This window comes from Giraffa tippelskirchi, chromosome 7 (assembly GCF_054371585.1).
Source record: "Giraffa tippelskirchi isolate mGirTip1 chromosome 7, T2T-mGirTip1v1.2.pri, whole genome shotgun sequence".
In the NCBI taxonomy this organism is placed as follows: Eukaryota; Metazoa; Chordata; class Mammalia; order Artiodactyla; family Giraffidae; genus Giraffa; species Giraffa tippelskirchi.
In genome coordinates, this window is record NC_137281.1 from 47,789,915 (window position 1) to 47,807,327 (window position 17,413).

The following is a 17,413-nucleotide window of genomic DNA, read 5'->3' on the forward strand; positions in this document are numbered from 1 at the left end:
GTATTGATGTTTCTGAGTGCTTCTGTGATGCGACCCCACCATGCAGCAGTGACAGGGCCTCCCTTCCCAACACCTGCACCGGGCATGCCTCCTCCTCGTAATCTCTGCCAGTGTGAGAAGCAGAGCATGCTGTTGCTTTGTCCTTTTAACTGGCCTTGCTTAATTGAGATGTGAGCAGCTCCTCATATGTTTGCCAGCATTTGTGCTGCCTCTGTTGCAAGGGATCTGTCCACAGCCTTCTCCGTTCCTTCTGCTGTCTCATGAGATTCCAGCTGAGGACAGCTGACAATGCCAGTTACTGTACTTAAAGCAAGACAGAAGAATGAGGCATCTTCAACTGGAATGTCCTTGGACTTCAGAGTGCAGTCCTGGGGGCTGAGGTCATGGTCAAAGGTGTGTGTGAAGCATGGAAAGTCAGCCAGGCATAAAGCACAGCACATGCTAACGTGTGTGGGTCCCTGAGTCACTAGCGTTTATGAGCTGGGATGGTAAAGTACGAACCCTCATGGGCCTCCAACTGTCATCAGTTGACACAATTGGGACCTGAGACGTGCCATTTCATAGACATAGCTTTCTTCCCCAGGAGGTCTGACTCTACGGAAACTGAAAGCAAAGAGATGGTCAGGTGGTGACGGTGCTAGGACGAAAGGCAAAGCAGAAAAAAGATGGGTGGTGGTTGGGTGGGGGCCCTCTCTGAAGAGGAGACCCTGGGCGGAGGGTTGAATGGTGTGACGGTGGGGACAGAGCCCCAGACTGCAAGGCGACAGGTGTGAAGGCCCTGAGGATGGATATGCGTGGAGTATGAGGAAGCTTAGGAGCCCAGTGTGACTAGAGTGGAGAGTGAAGTGGACTGTGGTCAGGGATGGCGGTCTGGAGGTTAGCTCAGGCCTGGTCCTGAGGTCTTGGCATCATTTGAGGGTCTCAGGGTTTATTCTGACTTGAAGAAGCCCTTCGGAAGCGCCTGGACTGAATGGCCCCAGGCTGGCTTCTAACTTGCTCCCTCTGGTGGCCATGCTGAGGACTGACGGAGGAGAGGCAGTCTTGCTACCTGGAAGGGTGGGAATGAGCCTGAGTTCCTGGTGTGTCGTGAGGAAGGAGACAGACAAATTGGTGGATTGGCTGGGGTGGGAGAGCAGTGGCAGAAGGAGTGGGTGTGGTGGGCACCGTGGAGGAGCCACGTAGAGGTACTGATATCGCTGTTAGAACTGAGTCTGTGTGGAAGGGGGACCTGTGGCTGGAGGTGTAAATTTGAGTCACCAGCTGGCTTGTTTTGGAGCCCTGGGGCTGGATGCAATCACCTGGGAGTTGATGTGAGTGTGGAGGATGGAGACTGTGGCAAAAGGGGGGTCAGCTCCTGTGGGTCCAGCCACCTGCCTGCTCCAGGTCATCCAGGGCACCAGCAGACACACCTCTACCACCGGGATTTCTGGACGGCAGAGTTGAGACTACATGCCATGCCGAAAGACTGTGGTCTGGTCACTAAAATGATACTGAGGTGTTCCTAAATGATTGGACATGTTGCATACCAATAAAAATGGGATCTGATGTCGTTACCCCTCCTCCCTTCCTAGCTTCCTCCCCCTCCTCCTCTCCCATTTCCTCTCCTTCCTTCTCTCCCCCTTTTACCCATTTTTTCTCCTCCCCCTCCTGCCAGCCTTGTTTCTGGGTAATCTTTCTGCCATCAGTGATCGTGTACTAGAGGCTCTCTACAGCCTAGGAGGGCCAGCTTCAGGATCTCATGGTCTGTGTTCTCCTGGTGCAGAACTGTGGAGGACCCCCTCCCCTCCATTACCACCAGTGAGGAATTGCCATGGACAGCGGTGCCTGGCGGGCTATAGTCAGTCCATGGGGTTGCAAAGAGTCGAACATGACTGAGCGACACACTTAATGGTAAAGGTGGTAAATTTTGTTTGTGCATTTTACTATAATAAAAAATTAAATGGAAACAAAACTGAAATCATTGCATTTACCATTGGTGTAGATCATTTGCTTGTTGTGCTCACAGCTGTTCTCAAATCTGAGTGTTGTAGTCTGTGTCTCGTGTAGCCTAGGGGACCTGAGGGCTGGGATCTAAGAGCACGTTGGTGGAGTCAGCTAATCTCCAGGGTAGGGGGATCTTGTTGAATTGCTCTGCATGTTTTACGAGGTGCCTACTATGTGCTAGGGGTTGTGCCAGCCACTCATGTGGTTCCAGCACCCAGTGTAAGGCCTCTTAATTGGCTTCGAACGTAGCTGCGGTGTTCCTGAGCTGCTTAACGACCTTGGGTAATGAGGTGTCTCAGGCTCAATATTTGTTTAATGCTTTATTCATGGGCACAAAACAGTGGTAACATTAACTTTAGGGGAACTTTAATGATGTATGTGTTTGGTGAAGTCCCCAGCTCCCGACCTTTAAGGTGCTAGATCTGTTTGGGGCCATGTGAAATGTTTTGCATCACTTACAAGAAAGAAAAAAGAGGTGCTGTTTTTCTTTGGGAAAAGATGAGGTATTTCACAGCCAAACCTTGTTCTCCTGTGGAACATTTGTCAAAGACTGCAGAAAGGAAACACATGGAAATTTCCAATACTTCTTCTAAAGGAAGGAGTTGGACTTGACACATCCCATCCACCCTTCTCTCCATCTACTCACCTGTCACAGGCTGAGGCCTGTTCTATTCCACCAGTCCTGGGGTCAGTGTGTGTGTCAAGCCAGCTGAATAAGGCCAGCAATTTCATCTTTCTGAGCTCCCATTTCTTCACTTGCCAAGCGAGGCTGTGTTGGTGACAGGCTTGGTGACTAGCCCAAAGCCTGGCCTAGAGCAAGCAAGCCTTCAATGCATGTAGTCAAGTTGTAGCCATGACCAGTAATAATAGTAATATATTCTGAGATAGGCACTGTTTTCACCCCATTTTACATATGAAACTGAGGTGGAGCCCTCTGGTTCTGTTTCCTCTTAGAGCACAGATGTGAAATGTGCAGGAGCCTGGCCGGGCTGGACTCTTGGAGCTGTTCCTTGCTGCTTGAATGGCTGTGACTTCTAGATCCCTGGGTACCCCCAAGAGCCTGGGATCCAAGGGCCTGCCTGAGAGGAGGCCAGAAATTGTTATTTCCTACCTCTGGACACAGTAAAAAGATTAGAAACAGAAAGATTATCATTTCATTTCTTTTCCTATTTAAATAGCTACCTTCCTTCCTACTTCCCTCCAATCATTCCAAACAAAGTTCGTTTGGGGTTTTCAAGCTTCTTCCTTGTTTCTGTCCTCCAGGTGATTGAGAAGCTGATTACGACCCAGGCAGGCACAAGCAACCCCTGTTTGTGCAATCCCAAATTCTTCCTTCTTAAATAAAATTTAAGACCATCTGAAAACGAGCTGCAGGAGTGACCTCTCAGCTTTGATTCTTGGTTGAGTTTCTGAAAGGCATATGAAGCTGAGCTTGCTAATGCGCTGAAGTAATTACCCTTAGCTCCAGGGAGGTGTTAATGCCTGAGGTATTCGCTTGCCAGTTGTCTTGCAGCTAGTGAGAAGCAGTGTCAGCCTCTCGCACTTACTGTCAAGTGGCAGCCTTACCATCTTTTCCAAGCTTGCTGTCAATCCCAATTGATGGCAGCCACTTGACTCTGGTCCAGAGGATGACATAGGTGCTTCCACCTGTGTTTCCAGACACTGTCCTTGGGGACAGACCTAGACAGGTGGTGGCAGCCAGCTTCCGTGATGCGCAATGGTTCCACCTCCTGGAATTCACATCCTTGTGAACCTCTGCCCCACTCATTGCACCACGGTTGGTCTGTGACTGGTAGACTCTGCAGAAGTGATGCTGTCACTTCTAAGATTAGGTTCTGAACAATGCTGTGGCTTCCATCTTGGTGCCTCCATCTCTCACTCTCCTATTCCCTCTCCTCTTCCTCCTCCAACTCTCTGTCTCTTTGTCTCTCTGTCTTTCTATCTGTCTCTCTGACTCTCTCCCCACCCTTCCCACTTCTCTATTGAATCCTTTTCTTTGTGGAAGCTGGAGGCCATGTCCTGAGGAGCCTTGAGGAGAGGCCGCATGCTAAGGAACCTCAGCCTCAGTCACTTGAGTGAGCATGGCCGCAGGTCCTCCTGCTTCTGCAGAGCCTTCATGACTGCACCGTGCCATCTGCTTGGTTGACTCTTCCTGCAGGAAAGTATCTTGGGTCTAGTAAGAGCTGGAGACGTTTACTCATTTACCCACCTATCGAGTGAACAGCTGATCACCAATAAACTCAGGAATGTAGGAATGTGAGAAGATGCTTCTAGTAAATGAGCTAGAGAGACTTCTTTGTGGCAGTTACTAAGCATTACATCAGAATGTTTTGCTGCTCTTTGATGGAAAAGGGTAAGAGAAGTGAACTGATGTTTTTTGAGTGCCAACAGTAATGATACCTACTTTTCACTGTTTCCCACCTCTACCTGCTTCACATTCTTTTTACATGCATGGTATTAATTCATCCTTCCTTTAACAGATGAGGTAATGGAGGGTCAGAGAGGTATAGTGATTTGCCCAAGGTCACACAGCCAGGCAGTGTGTGCATGTGGGTTCACCCCAACGATGTCTCCTTGCAAAGGGGTGAATAGTGAATGGAACAGATGTGGAAGGGACAAAACATCGGAGCTTGAAGGCACTGAGGTTCTATAGACGGTGATCATGTTATCAAAAAAAGAAAAATTGAGACATACAGACTGAAAAATATTTTTTCTCAGGTGTATGAATTTATAAGAAAAAGAATCTTAAAAGACAGTCAAATAAATTGCTTGTTTTGAAAAGAAGAAAGTTACATGAAGAGAAAACAAAATTATGCAGAAAGGTTTTTTTACCTATCAGTGTTAGTCCATATCATATCAGAATGTTGGAAATTGGGAAGACCCTGGAAAATGGGGCACTTATGGTCATTGTGGTTACATGATCTTGATATTCCAGATTAGCTCTGGGGATTGAAGCTTTGGTCACTTTATCCTCCTGGTGAAGCAGCTGGCTGGGGTTCAGGTCCTGGCTATTCCTGTGTTAATCGGACTAATTTTTAAGTAAAATTTTAATTTTTTGTGACTTCAGATTTGTCAAAACTAAGGAACATTGCTCTTAAGTAAACTGTAGATGGTGTTCAGATTTCACCAGTTTTTCCATTAATGTCCTGGGGCTCAATTCAGGATACCTTACTGTGTTTCTCACACTGTTTGAGTGAACTTGAATTTGCTCTCAAAACCTAGGACCCTGGGCTGAAGTCCTACTAGTGAATCAGAAATCCATTCAGCTGTACCTTTAAGGGATAGCAGCCCAATAACTTCTTGTGCTTTAAGCCCATTTCCTCCAGTGGCATGGTGGTCGCAGTGGGTAGATATATTTCATCTCCTGGGCCAATTGTAATTTGTTGGTGGGTCTGAGTAGTGTGTCAGGAATCTGCATATTGTGATCAACTAGCAATGTCTGTTCCAGTCATGGGAGCAGAGAGGAGTGATGCGAGCTGAGTATATGACTTCAGCCCCAGAATGTTTCATATTTCAGCATTCTGCCCCCATGTCTAGGAGGGGAAGCCATATTTGAGTGCAGGATTATGGAATGAAGTATCTCTACCATCCCAGGTACACTTAGACAAGGGTAGTGTTTGTGGTGGTGGTGATGATGATGTAAACATAGCTAGGTACCATTTATTGAGTGCTTCATAAGTCTCAGGCACTGTTTTAAGTGTGCCACGTGAATATTGCACTTATTCCTTAGAGCAGCCCTGTGAGGTAGGGCACAATTGTCATTCCCATTTTACAAATGACAAAATTAAGACGTAGATAAGGAACTTTTTCTAACTCCCACAGCTTTAAGTTTCCTTTTAGAAGAGTCATTGTTCTCCAGCAAGGCAAGGGTCGCCAAGTGTTGTCCATTCAGAGGTTCACCGTCTCAGGCCGCACACCACACCCTTCTCCTTAGGTGTTGCTCGTCACCTGATCAAGTAAACTATTTTGAGCTTTGGCAACTGCAGCATTCTGTGGGATTTATTCAGAGGCATTTGGGGCAAGAGCAGGACTGAGTGCGGTTTCACAGAGGCAACAAATAGGAAGGGCGAGGATCTGTATGCCCAAGAGAACGTCTGCAGGGTTCAGAAGTTGAGAGATGATTTCCTATTATGGGTAATGTATATCTATGCCGGGGATGCAGATTAAAATCTGGAGTTTCAAAGGAAAAATTGCCCTCCCCCAAAGGAAGTTCTTCATTGATTGCAGGAAAAAACAGATTTTTTTTTTTTCTTTTGGTAGGTAAAGTTCTCAGTAATCTGAGCCCTTACAAGGTTGTGAAACACCATCTGCCCCAGGGCTCTCCTAGCCCTACACCCCAGCCTGACTGTTACTCCAGTTTTTATTTCCAGTCTCCTTTCCTCTGCTCGCTGTCTCTGCTGGGAGCACCCTCCCTCCCTACTCTTTTCCCTTTCAGAGTCCCTTTCTTGTGGATGCTGCTCCTCTTCCCCAGGCCTGTCTCCCTGCTGTGTCCTGGCTGGAAGCCTCTGGAAGGCAGTATTGTGTGTGTTCTCAGTGCTTGGCCCAGGGCTTGGGGATGAAGTGGTTCAGGAAGGTTCATACACTGATCAGTGTCTCTTAAAAAGTGAGCACGTGTAGCCAAGAGAAATTTTCTTTCAGCTACATCTTCAGAACTGCAGGAGCTCCTTAGACAGGAATATCTGTGGCCAGAGCAATGATTAAAGCATCCTACTTTTGCCACATTCTTATTGCACTGTGGGCTGAACACGTGTCCTCTTATCTCACCCTCACTGAAGTCCTCTGGGCAGGTGGTTTTTCCCCTTTTATCGAGGAGGTTATGGAGACTGAAGTTACTTGGCCAGGGACCCACAGCTGTCAGGAATTCTTGCTGATCCTTGAACTCAGCAGCTTCCCAGAGTGCAGGCTCCCAACCCGGAAGGATCATTAGAGTCGAGGAAGATGGTGGGGCCAGGATGCAGGGTTTGGGGCACCCTCCTCCCCGCCACCTCACTGTGTCTCCCACTGCCCACCCGTGATCAGCAGCCCAGGCCGCTCTATGTGTCGTCTCCCAAAGACCTTCTCCCCTCTTGCTGGGGAGTTGCAGCTGCATGTTCCTTAAAATGCAATTATAAAGACAAAATGTAAAAAGTAGTTACCTAAAGCTTTGCAGAATCTTCAAAATGTGTTAAAACTGTTCCACTTAATATGAATGACTAGAAATGTTATAAAGAAATAACATAAATAGAATTTTTGTAAATTGTTAAATTTGGTAAATTTCGGAAGTTAAGTTGGTCATTGAGCAAACCAATTCTTTGGGGGAAGAGATGTGAGGCCATTAGAGCCCTGTCAGGACTGCTGCTAGCCCATGCAGTGGGCAGTTGGGTTTGATGCTGTTGGGAATTTCTATGAAGTATGCAGAATGAGACTAGAAATTACCTACTGAGGCCCAAGGGGTGAGTGTTTACCCACTGGCTCTGATCTCCTGTAGGTGGAGGGAAGTTCCACAGATGGTACGTCTTTGTCTCTTCCATGACAGGATGAGCTTCTGGAGGTCGTAGGCAGAGAAGCTGGGCAGAAAGCAAGACATGCAGAGTGCAGCGAGGCATGCTACTGTGCACAGACTGCATCTGTGCACAATGGGCTGCTGCAGAAATTGCGGGAGAAAAATGATGGGCTGAGAGAATAGCACACAGGGCATGAAACAGCCAGCATGCCAGCCTCAAAGACACGCTGGTGCCTCCCAGACATGCCCTGGGCTTTCCTTCACTTCCTTTCCCCAAGCAGTTCCTCCTCCCAAGTTGTCATGTTTCTGCCATGCAAAATGGAAAATAGGTAATGCGTTTTACCAACATCCCATTTAAAGATCTTCCTATAGGCTGTATTTGCTGCTCTTAGCCTAGGATTTGGGCACAAAGCCTAATGGAAATAGTTATGTCATCAAGGATTTATTAGGTTCATAGCAATATTATCTAATATTAGATTTATTATATTCATAGTAATATTTACATGTCAAGGGCAGGTTGGAGAATATTTTGGCTCATTTGCTGTAGAGTTTGTGTGTGGTTTACACATTCATCTTCAAACCAGCCAGACTCCTTAGGGTCTTCCCAAGGTCAGACACAGAAGTGCCAATGCCCATCACAAGATAAACGTGTGTTACAGATGTTGCCGGGATTACAAAATTCCTTTTCTCAACATAAGCTGTTTGTGGTTCTCTCTGTTCCTTTCTCTAGGTAAGTTTATTTTTCCTGACTGCCATTACTGACTAAACTCTGTCTGCCTCACTTAAAACCTCCTGGGAGGTGGAGAGACTGAGTTTCTGGAGGTGGAATTGATTATAGATTATATTAAAGACCAAGATTTGAAGAAACAGAACTGGTTGGCAGTTAACCCACTTCTCTGTGATCCTCAAATAGGAAGTCTACTTTCAGCTTTTGGGGGATCTCTGCTCTGGAAGAAATCCTAACTCTGTCATAGAATGAATGGCATGCATGCTACTGAACACTCATTCATCAAACATTTCCCAAGCACTTACTGTGTGTCAAGCAGGGCTGGGCTCCATACCACACACATGTGATCTCATTTAGTTCTCTTCATAACCCTCTGAGGTGGGCAGTGTCTTCATTGTACAGATGTGGTTAGTTTGATCAAAATGATGTCAGTAAAAATTCCCTCCAACCTCAACCTTTGTGCTATTTTTCTCATATTTTTTTAACTTCTATAGATGTTATGAACTCCACAATACATTATTATTATATCATTAAACAGTTAATGATATTTTATTGCCATCCTATGGTTTAGAATATGCATCTTTAATTTTTCAGTTTACCGTCAAATAATGTATCATTTCATGAATAGCATAAGAACTTTGTAATAGTCTACTTCCAATTTCTCCCATCTTTTGTGCTATTCTTATCATCTGTTACTTTTACATAGGTAATAATTCCACAATCCTTTACTTCTATTTTTGCTTTAAACACTCAGCCTTAAAAAGTTACTTAGAAGATCTTTTATATTTACTTTCACTTATACAGTTTCCAGAGCTCTTCATTTCTCTCTGCAGATCTATGTTTCTGTCTTGTTTCATATTCCTTTCACCTGAAGAACTGAAATTTAATATCTTGTAGCACCAGTCTACTGGTAATTCATTATCTCAGGTTTTATTTTTCTGAAAAAAATTTAAATTTTGCTTTCATTTATGGAAGGTATTTTTTCCTGGAGGTAGAATTCTGTGTTGACAGTTATTGTTTATCTTAGTACTTTTATGATGCCACTTCATTGTTCTCTGTGTTGTATAGTTTCTGATGATAAGTTTGTTGTCATTCTTACACTTTCTTAATTCCTTAATTTATCTGACTTGCCTTTAAGATTTTCTCTTTGTCTTTCAGTATTTTGAATACGATATGTCTATTTAATTTGTTTTAATAATCCTGCTTGAGGTTCTGTGATCTTTTTTGGATTTGTGATGACATATTTTTTACTTTAGTAAAATTATCAGCCATTACTTCAGATATATCTTCTACACCATCAAGTCTCTCTTTTTCCCTCTGAGATTTCAGTTACATGTGTATTAGATTATTTACCTTGTCCCAGGTGTATTTAAAGCCCCTCCTTGTCCTCACTCTCCTCCTCTTTCTCTTTCTCCCTCGTCTCTTCCGGCTCCTCTTTCTCCTCCTTCCTCTGTGTTTTACAGCTTGGATAATTTCTATTGACCTAGCTTCATGGATTCTTTCCTCAACCATATTGCGTCTACTGATGGTCTCAGTTAGGGCATTCTCCGTCTCTGTTACCATATGTGCTCTCATGAGACCCCCCTCTGTTTCCACTCTCTCAGGCATGACTCTCTTGAGCTGAGATTGCTTGCATATTTCTTCTTTTTTGTATATAAAATGGGAGGATAAATCTGGTGCTTATTATCATTGCCAGAACCATCCTTTTACTTCAAATATGTCCATGTCTTTATATTTTAAGCTTATTTCTTGCAGACAGCATGTTGCTAGTTTCTTACTTACTTGGATTAGAAGGTAGAGTGTGACTTTTCTAAATCTAGGTCAACATTGAGAACAATTATAGTCTGTGTCCATGGAATCACAGAGGTGAGGACTTGATTCACTGAGCACTTGATATCGTCATCTCTAGGGAGTGATATATGGGTAGTGCCCTGCTGCAGACTTTGTGTTCAGACACACCTGGCTTCACATTCCTCTTGGCTGGATTCCTTAGCCTCTCTGAGCCCTGGTTTAACTCATGTATAAAGAGGAATAGCAGCTGGGGTACTAAGGACTAAGTACAGTGACTGCCCCTCTCTCTCCCCTTTGCCACAAGGCCTGGTGCATAGTAGATGCTTATTAAATGCTTTTGAATGAATGAGTGCTTTCAAGAGTTCTACTGGCTCATTAAAATAAATAAATAAATAGTCCCTAACCAATCATTCCATTCCTTAAGATCCTATATATGGAAAATGATTTTTGCCCTGACCACCAATTTTACCACCTCCCCTTGTTCAATACAGTGTTTGCTTTCTCTAATGAGATTTTCCAAATTAATTGGAATACGTTAATTTATGTGGTTACCACCCCACAAAATGCCATCTGTACTTTGCTTTTTTTTAAAATATAAACATTCAATTTAGGAGACCTGTTAGAAAGCAGCCTGATTTAGGAGTCAGGAACACAAACATTTCTTGCCAGCTTGGTTGCCATGTGACTTTGGACAAACCCTTTAACCTTTTCCGAGCCTTAGTCTCCTTATCTGTAAAAGAGGATAAGTGACCTGAAGATAAGTGTGAGAACCATAGAATTGGCCTCAGATACTAAGTATCTTCTATTTTCTCTCTCACCTTTTACTCCCTCATCACCTCTCCCTCCTGTGACTTCACTAGATGTAGGCAGGAGCTCCAGCCAACTTTAAAGGGTACATGGTGAGGACAGGTAGGGGATGTGGAGGAATCTTCTGATTCTCATTTGGCACTAGATGTTGCTTTTGGTCTCCTCCTTCATACCCAGCTAAACCTTTAAGTCGGTTCTCCTGTTTGCCCTGGGTCCTGAAAAGAGTAGAATATCAGCTTTGGAATCAGAAGAATTGCAAAATTTTGCCTCTCCAGATGACAGTCTCTCTTTAGAAAGAAGCTCTGGGGAAGTGACTTTGCCAGCGGACCCTAGGCCCCTCCTCTTCCCCAAATTCTAAAAGTCTAATTTGCATTAAGTGGACAAGTCCCATCTACCTGGCACTCCCTTCAGAGGGAGGCAACCCTTCCTAAGGCCCTGGGCATTGTGGAGAAGGGAGTGGCAGAGGAAAGGAGGATTTCTTTTCCATTACTTGATACAGTGAATAGGTCTTTTGTCACTTTGTGACTTAAAGCATGGTCCATGGACCAGAGCAGAGGCATCCCTGGTGCTTCTCAGAAACACAAAAACAACCTCACCCAGGACCCAGTGAAGCAGAATCTGCAGCTTAACAGACCCAGGCAATTCATATACACATTAAAGTGTGAGAGGCACTGTCTCCACAGTCAGTGAGGAAAAGTCAGGGCAGCAGAAGCATCAGGTGTGTGCAGCCAGCAGCATTTGGTGCAGACGATAGAGCTGTCAGATGGAAAGGACAGAAGGTTCAGGAAGGTCTATGGAGAGGTGGCTTGAACTGAGGATGGCTCCATGACCAACGGGGCTTCCATCCAGAAGAGGCTGCCTCCTATTGCTCCCTTAGGTGTAGGGTTGTCACTTCACTTTCGGCTAGTGTATTTTGAACCTTTAAAATTTTGATCAAGTCCAATTTATTTATTTTTCTTTTATTGCTTGTGCTTTTGGTGTCACATCTAAGAACCCATTGGAATTTCCAGTGTCATGAAGATTTAGTCCTATGGTTAAGAGCTTAAAGTTTAGCTCTTACACTGAGCTTCTTGATCTGTTTGAGTTGCTTATTGTGTAGGATGTGAGGTAGGGGTCCAGCTTCATTCTTTTGCAGGTAAACAGGCTTTGATTTCCTTATTCAAAGGATCTCTCTAACTATTGTGTGGAGAATAGCCAGGGGCAAGAAGGAAGCAGGGAGACTAATTTCCCACTGTTCCGTGGCAATCTGTCTCTGAGACTAATAAAGTTAGAGGAAATGGTTAGAAACCCACTACTGGACAGCCATCATAGCCATAATTGATTCAGGCAAGAATCATTATTGGATGCTAGCATGAAAGTTTCTTGAGGAACAGAGTATGTGGTCTCAAAGAACTGCCCCATGAGAAACTTGTTACAAAGAGTAAAGGCTTCACAGTGAAGAAGCCTGACAGACACTGCCTTAATCAACAATGATATCATCATTAATGGACAAACAGAATTCGTGGGCTTCCTGATATAGTGCCCTGAGAAGGACACAGCATCACTTTCTGGGCTCCCTGCCCAGAAAGCACACCCTGACTCTGATCATGACCAAATACCAGACAAACTTAATTTGAAGAACGTTCTATTCAATGATTAGCTCTAGAAAGACCAGCAAGACTGAGAAATGTTCCAGGTGAAAGGAAACTAAAGAGATGGGACAGCGGAACACAGTGTGTGGTCTGTGATTTTTCTTTGGTGTTAAAGGACATTCTCAGCATAGTGAGTGTAACGCAAGTAAGGTCTGTAGATTGATGACATCGATCAGAGCGAATTTCCTGATTTTGAGGTGCTACAGCAGGTACTGTAGCTGAGAAGGCAATGTCTCTGTTTAAGGAAACACATGAAGTGCATAGGGACTGAAGGTTATCATGTCTGCGTGACAGCTTACCCTCCAATGGCTCTGAGAACAAATGTGCAAGAGAAAATGAGAAGGCAGACGTGGGAAGATGTTGCCACCTGGATGTGTCCAGCTTAAGAGTACAGGGGAATTTTTTTTTAAACACTCTTCTAAACTTTTTTTGCCACCCTGCTTATTTAACTTATATGCAGAGTACATCATGTGAAATGCTGGACTGGATGAAGCACAAGCTGGAATCAAGATTTCTGGGAGAAATATAAATAACCTTAGATGTGCGGAAGACACCACCCTTATGGCAGAAAGTGAAGAGGAACTAAAGAGCCTCTTGATGAAAGTGAAAGAGGAGAGTGAAAAAGCTTGCTTAAAATGCAACATTCAGAAAACTAAGATCATGACATTCGGTCCCATTACTTCATGGCAAATAGATGGAGAAACAATGGAATCAGTGACAGAATTTATTTTCTTGGGCTTCAAAATCACTGCAGCCATGAAATTAAAAAACGCTTGCTCTTTGGAAGAAAAGCTATGACCAACCTAGACAGCATGTTAAAAAGCAGGGACGTTACTTTGCTGAAAAGGTCTGTATAGTCAAAGCTATGGTTTTTCTAGTAGTCATGTGAAAAAGCTGGCTTAAAATGCAACATTCAGAAAACTAAGATCATGGCATTCGGTCCCATTACTTCATGGCAAATAGATGGAGAAACAATGGAATCAGTGACAGAATTTATTTTCTTGGGCTTCAAAATCACTGCAGCCATGAAATTAAAAAACACTTGCTCTTTGGAAGAAAAGCTATGACCAACCTAGACAGCATATTAAAAAGCAGGGACATTACTTTGCTGAAAAGGTCCGTATAGTCAAAGCTACGGTTTTTCTAGTAGTCATGTATGGATGTGAGAACTGGACCATAAAGAAAGATGAGTGCCAAAGAATTGATGCTTTTGAACTGTGGTGTTGGAGAAGACTCTTGAGAGTCCCTTGGCCTGCAAGGAGATCCAACCAATCAATCCTAAAGGAAATCAGTCATTCATTGGAAGGACAGCTGCTGAAGCTGAAGCTTCAATACTTTGGCCACCTGATGCGAAGAACTGATTCATTGGAAAAGACTCTGATGCTGGGAAAGATTGAAGGCGGGAGGAGAAGGGGATGACAGAGGATGAGATGGTTGGATGGCATCACTGACTTGATGGACTTGAGTTTGAGCAAGCTCTGGGAGTTGGTGATGGACAGGGAGGCCTGGCGTGCTGCCGTCCATGGGGTTGCAAAGAGTTGGACACGACTGAGGACTGAACTGAACTTTTTTTGCAAGTCTGAAATTATAAAATAAAGTGTTTGGAAAAAAAGAGAATCTTCCCCCTTAAAAAAACACGACATACCCGGGGACCTCCGCACTGTCACTGATAGGGTGTTTGATGGGCTTGTTGGCCACCCTGGTGTTCCCAGGATGGCCGTCAGAGCAACATTGAACAGCACGAGGCATCTCCTCCACCATGGCACCCTGCCTGTGGGCCTCATGAAGCCTTTCTTCCTGAGCTGCTCATACCAACAACCTCTCCTCTTGGGTGTCCTGGGTGCCAGGTATTCTTCAATCTTCACATGGGCCCTACTCTTATTTCCATTTTACAGATGAGGAAAGTGAGGTTCAGAAAGAGGAAAGCAGAGCCGAATTTGGAAACGCGTTTGTCCAGCTCTGCTTTTGAGCAGTTTGCCCCCACCCCTGCGTCTCATTCTCTTGTTCACTTGTTTATCATCTTTCTTCCCAGATTCAGCTCCTTGAGGGCAGGGCCCTTGTCCTGTTCTGCTCACTGATGTATCCCAAGGAACTGGCTCAATGTCTGCCTGTGACAGGAACTCAATAAATATCTCCTGTGTGGAGGACCATCATGAGGCTTGGCACACTTAATTCACAGGCATTGGGCTTGAACCTCAGCTCAGATCCTGATTCTGCTACTGAGAAGCTGTGTGATCTTGGATAAGTTAACTAACTTCTCTGGAACCCAGTTTCTGAAACTATGAAATACAGATTCTGCTCCTACGTCCTAGGGCTTGTGGTGAAGAGCTAATGGACCAAGGTGCTTGTTGTAATCCCTGGCATTGCGTGGATGCTCAGACCCCACTTACTGAATGAAGGAACGAACAGAAGTTTCAAGTGGCCTCTATTTCAGGGAGACCCCACTTCCTCATATAACAGTGTTTATTGGGTGCAATATGGAGGGCCTTACCCGGAGACTTTAACTTCTGTAACAAACCATGTGGAACTGTTGTCTATGTATTTAGTTGTGTGTGTTTCCTCCTGCGTGTGTGCTGAGCTGGCAGGGACCCTGTCTGCCTTGTTCGGGTTTTACCCTCAGCATGCCCACAGCTGGAGCTCAGGGCAGCCGGGCCTGCTAGCTGCTTGACGATTGACTCAGCATGTTTTGCTTCTTGATGTATTTACTAGGGTTCCCGCCATTCCAGGTCCTGTACTGGACACTGAGCACCTGCCTTCCTGCCCTTGATTTCTTCTCTGGGGCCCCCAACTTGCCTCATGGTCGGGGTTCCCTTGGCCGACCCAGTGGCCTTCCCCTAAAGCTCGCCTTGGGCTACTCTCCCAGCCCCAGGAAGTCCTGTGCCCTCTGGCTCATATGCTTGTTTGTTACCTGACCTTTGCAGTATGCTGCTGGGCAGCCCTGGAAGCTCCTGTTATTGCAGCTCCTACAGCAGATAAACGAGCACATGGAGGCCGATCCAGCCTTTTTCCTGCACTTCGTATCCATGTTTATTTCCTCTCCTGATTGAGACTGAAGAGGCTAAAGTGCTCTGGAGATCACAAGGATGGCCAGTTCGCTGGACATCTCTAAGCTGAACGCCTGATGTCCTGCACATGCTTGCCAGCAGGTGGCGCCGTCCCACATTTTATGGGCTGGGAGGTGAAGGCGAGCAGAGAAATCCTCCAAGGGCGACTTGAAGATCAAGGGAAATTCATGGGTATTTGGACTAGTTTTCTGGAAGAAAAACAATTCTGAACATAAAATGATGAATTAAAGCTTCCATTCAGGTTCTGTATTTGAGTTTTGAGTTCTGTTTGCAGGAGGACCCATCTTGAGGGTCAGAAGACATTTTTTTGTTTGTTTGTTTTGCCTGGAAATCCTGCAGGAAAGGCTGGTGGAGCTGAGAACCCAATTTTGTTTTTCTAAGAGACTGAGGAGGTAGGCTGGTCTGTGCCCTTTAGTCTGTGTCCCTGGACGAGTTGCAAGAGAGAAGCGGAGATAAAAGTCCTGATGCCCATGAGGTGTTGTGGCTGTGAGTTGATGACTGTGAGGGGCTCTCCCTGTGCCTGCTGTGTAGAAAGCAGGGCTGTGGCTGGGCTGGTGTCTCAGTACTGTAGTCAGAGACGGTGGGGGCCTCAGCCACGCTACTTTGATTGAGGGGCTTTGTTGGGGAATACAGCCCTCCTTAGAGTTGCAGGGAGGTGGCGCTGGCACTGCAGAGCACCTGCTCTGCGCAGGGAGCCGGGAGGACACAGATGAGAACCCCCAACCTGCCTCTTGGACCTCAGAGGGGAAAGGGTGCTGCAGTCTCTCTGGAGGTTCTGGCCGAGGTGCTCACGAGACAGGGACGGAGACTAGTCTGCCTAGGTGAGTTGGTAGGCGTCCTGGGAGAGGTGACAATAGGATTTCTTTAGGAGAGGACATATGGGAAGGGTATTTTGAGCAGAGGGCACAGCCCAGGCAAAGGCATGGTGATGGGAAAGCTTCAGGGGTGGTGGAGGGTGGGCTGTGGGTGCATGGTGAGCCCACGTGGATGTGGACTTCACTCAGGCCCATGGGTTCTGGGTGGGGCCTTTGGGGTGACTTTTTAATCAGCTCTCTGCACTCCTGAAGCATGACTTCCCAGTGGCTTTTCTTAGAGCCCACATCTCAACCTTAAACTGTATAGAGGGGGAGTGATGGATTCCCAGTTCCCTACTTCCTGCTTTTTACTTGACGTCTCCCTTCCTTCTCAAGCAGGGGCCTTGTCTGTGTCCCCTGCTGCACTTGCTGTCTGGCTGCTCACTCAGGCAGAGGCCTTGCCATGCTGGCCTTTGCTGTTTATCTCTAGAGCTGGGCCTCAGCGCCTCCCAGGCTCCCACTTGGCCAGGTTAAGTTTGTCAATGACTGTTTGAATGTCCAAGGGTTTTATCTGAGGACCATCCAACTGAAGTTTCAAAGACGTTTGGCTGAACTCAGTAAACAAATGTGGAGACCCTGGTTGTTGTGCCTTCTAGTTCCTCTCATTTCTCCTCATAGTGTGAACGCCTGCTTGGCCTACCATCCTCAGGGGCTCTTTCACTGGAACCAGCACACGGTCCAGCCTGGAGCCCCTCCTGGTTGATTCTTTTTGCTGCATTTGGCTTTCTCTGGAGGGGACCTGTGGGCCGATCTGCTGTGGCAGGGACAGTATCAGGGGAGTTGGGCTCAAGATCGGGGATGTCACGGCTGTCTATGTCCAGATGGGGATGGGGGAATCCACTAGCGGAAGCACCCTTGAACTTCAGTGTTTCGAGGGGAAGAACAGGCCAGGTGCCTCCGCCTAAGCCATGGAACCGTGTCACCAGAGCTGGGGGCAGGGCAGGGGCCCAGTGTTGGGCTGCAGAACAACATTTTGGTTTTCACCCTCGACACTGAACAGCCGTTAAATGGAAAGGAGGCCTGTGTCCCTCCCTCGGCAGCCGCGCCGCCCGTGTCCTGGCGCCTCACAGAGC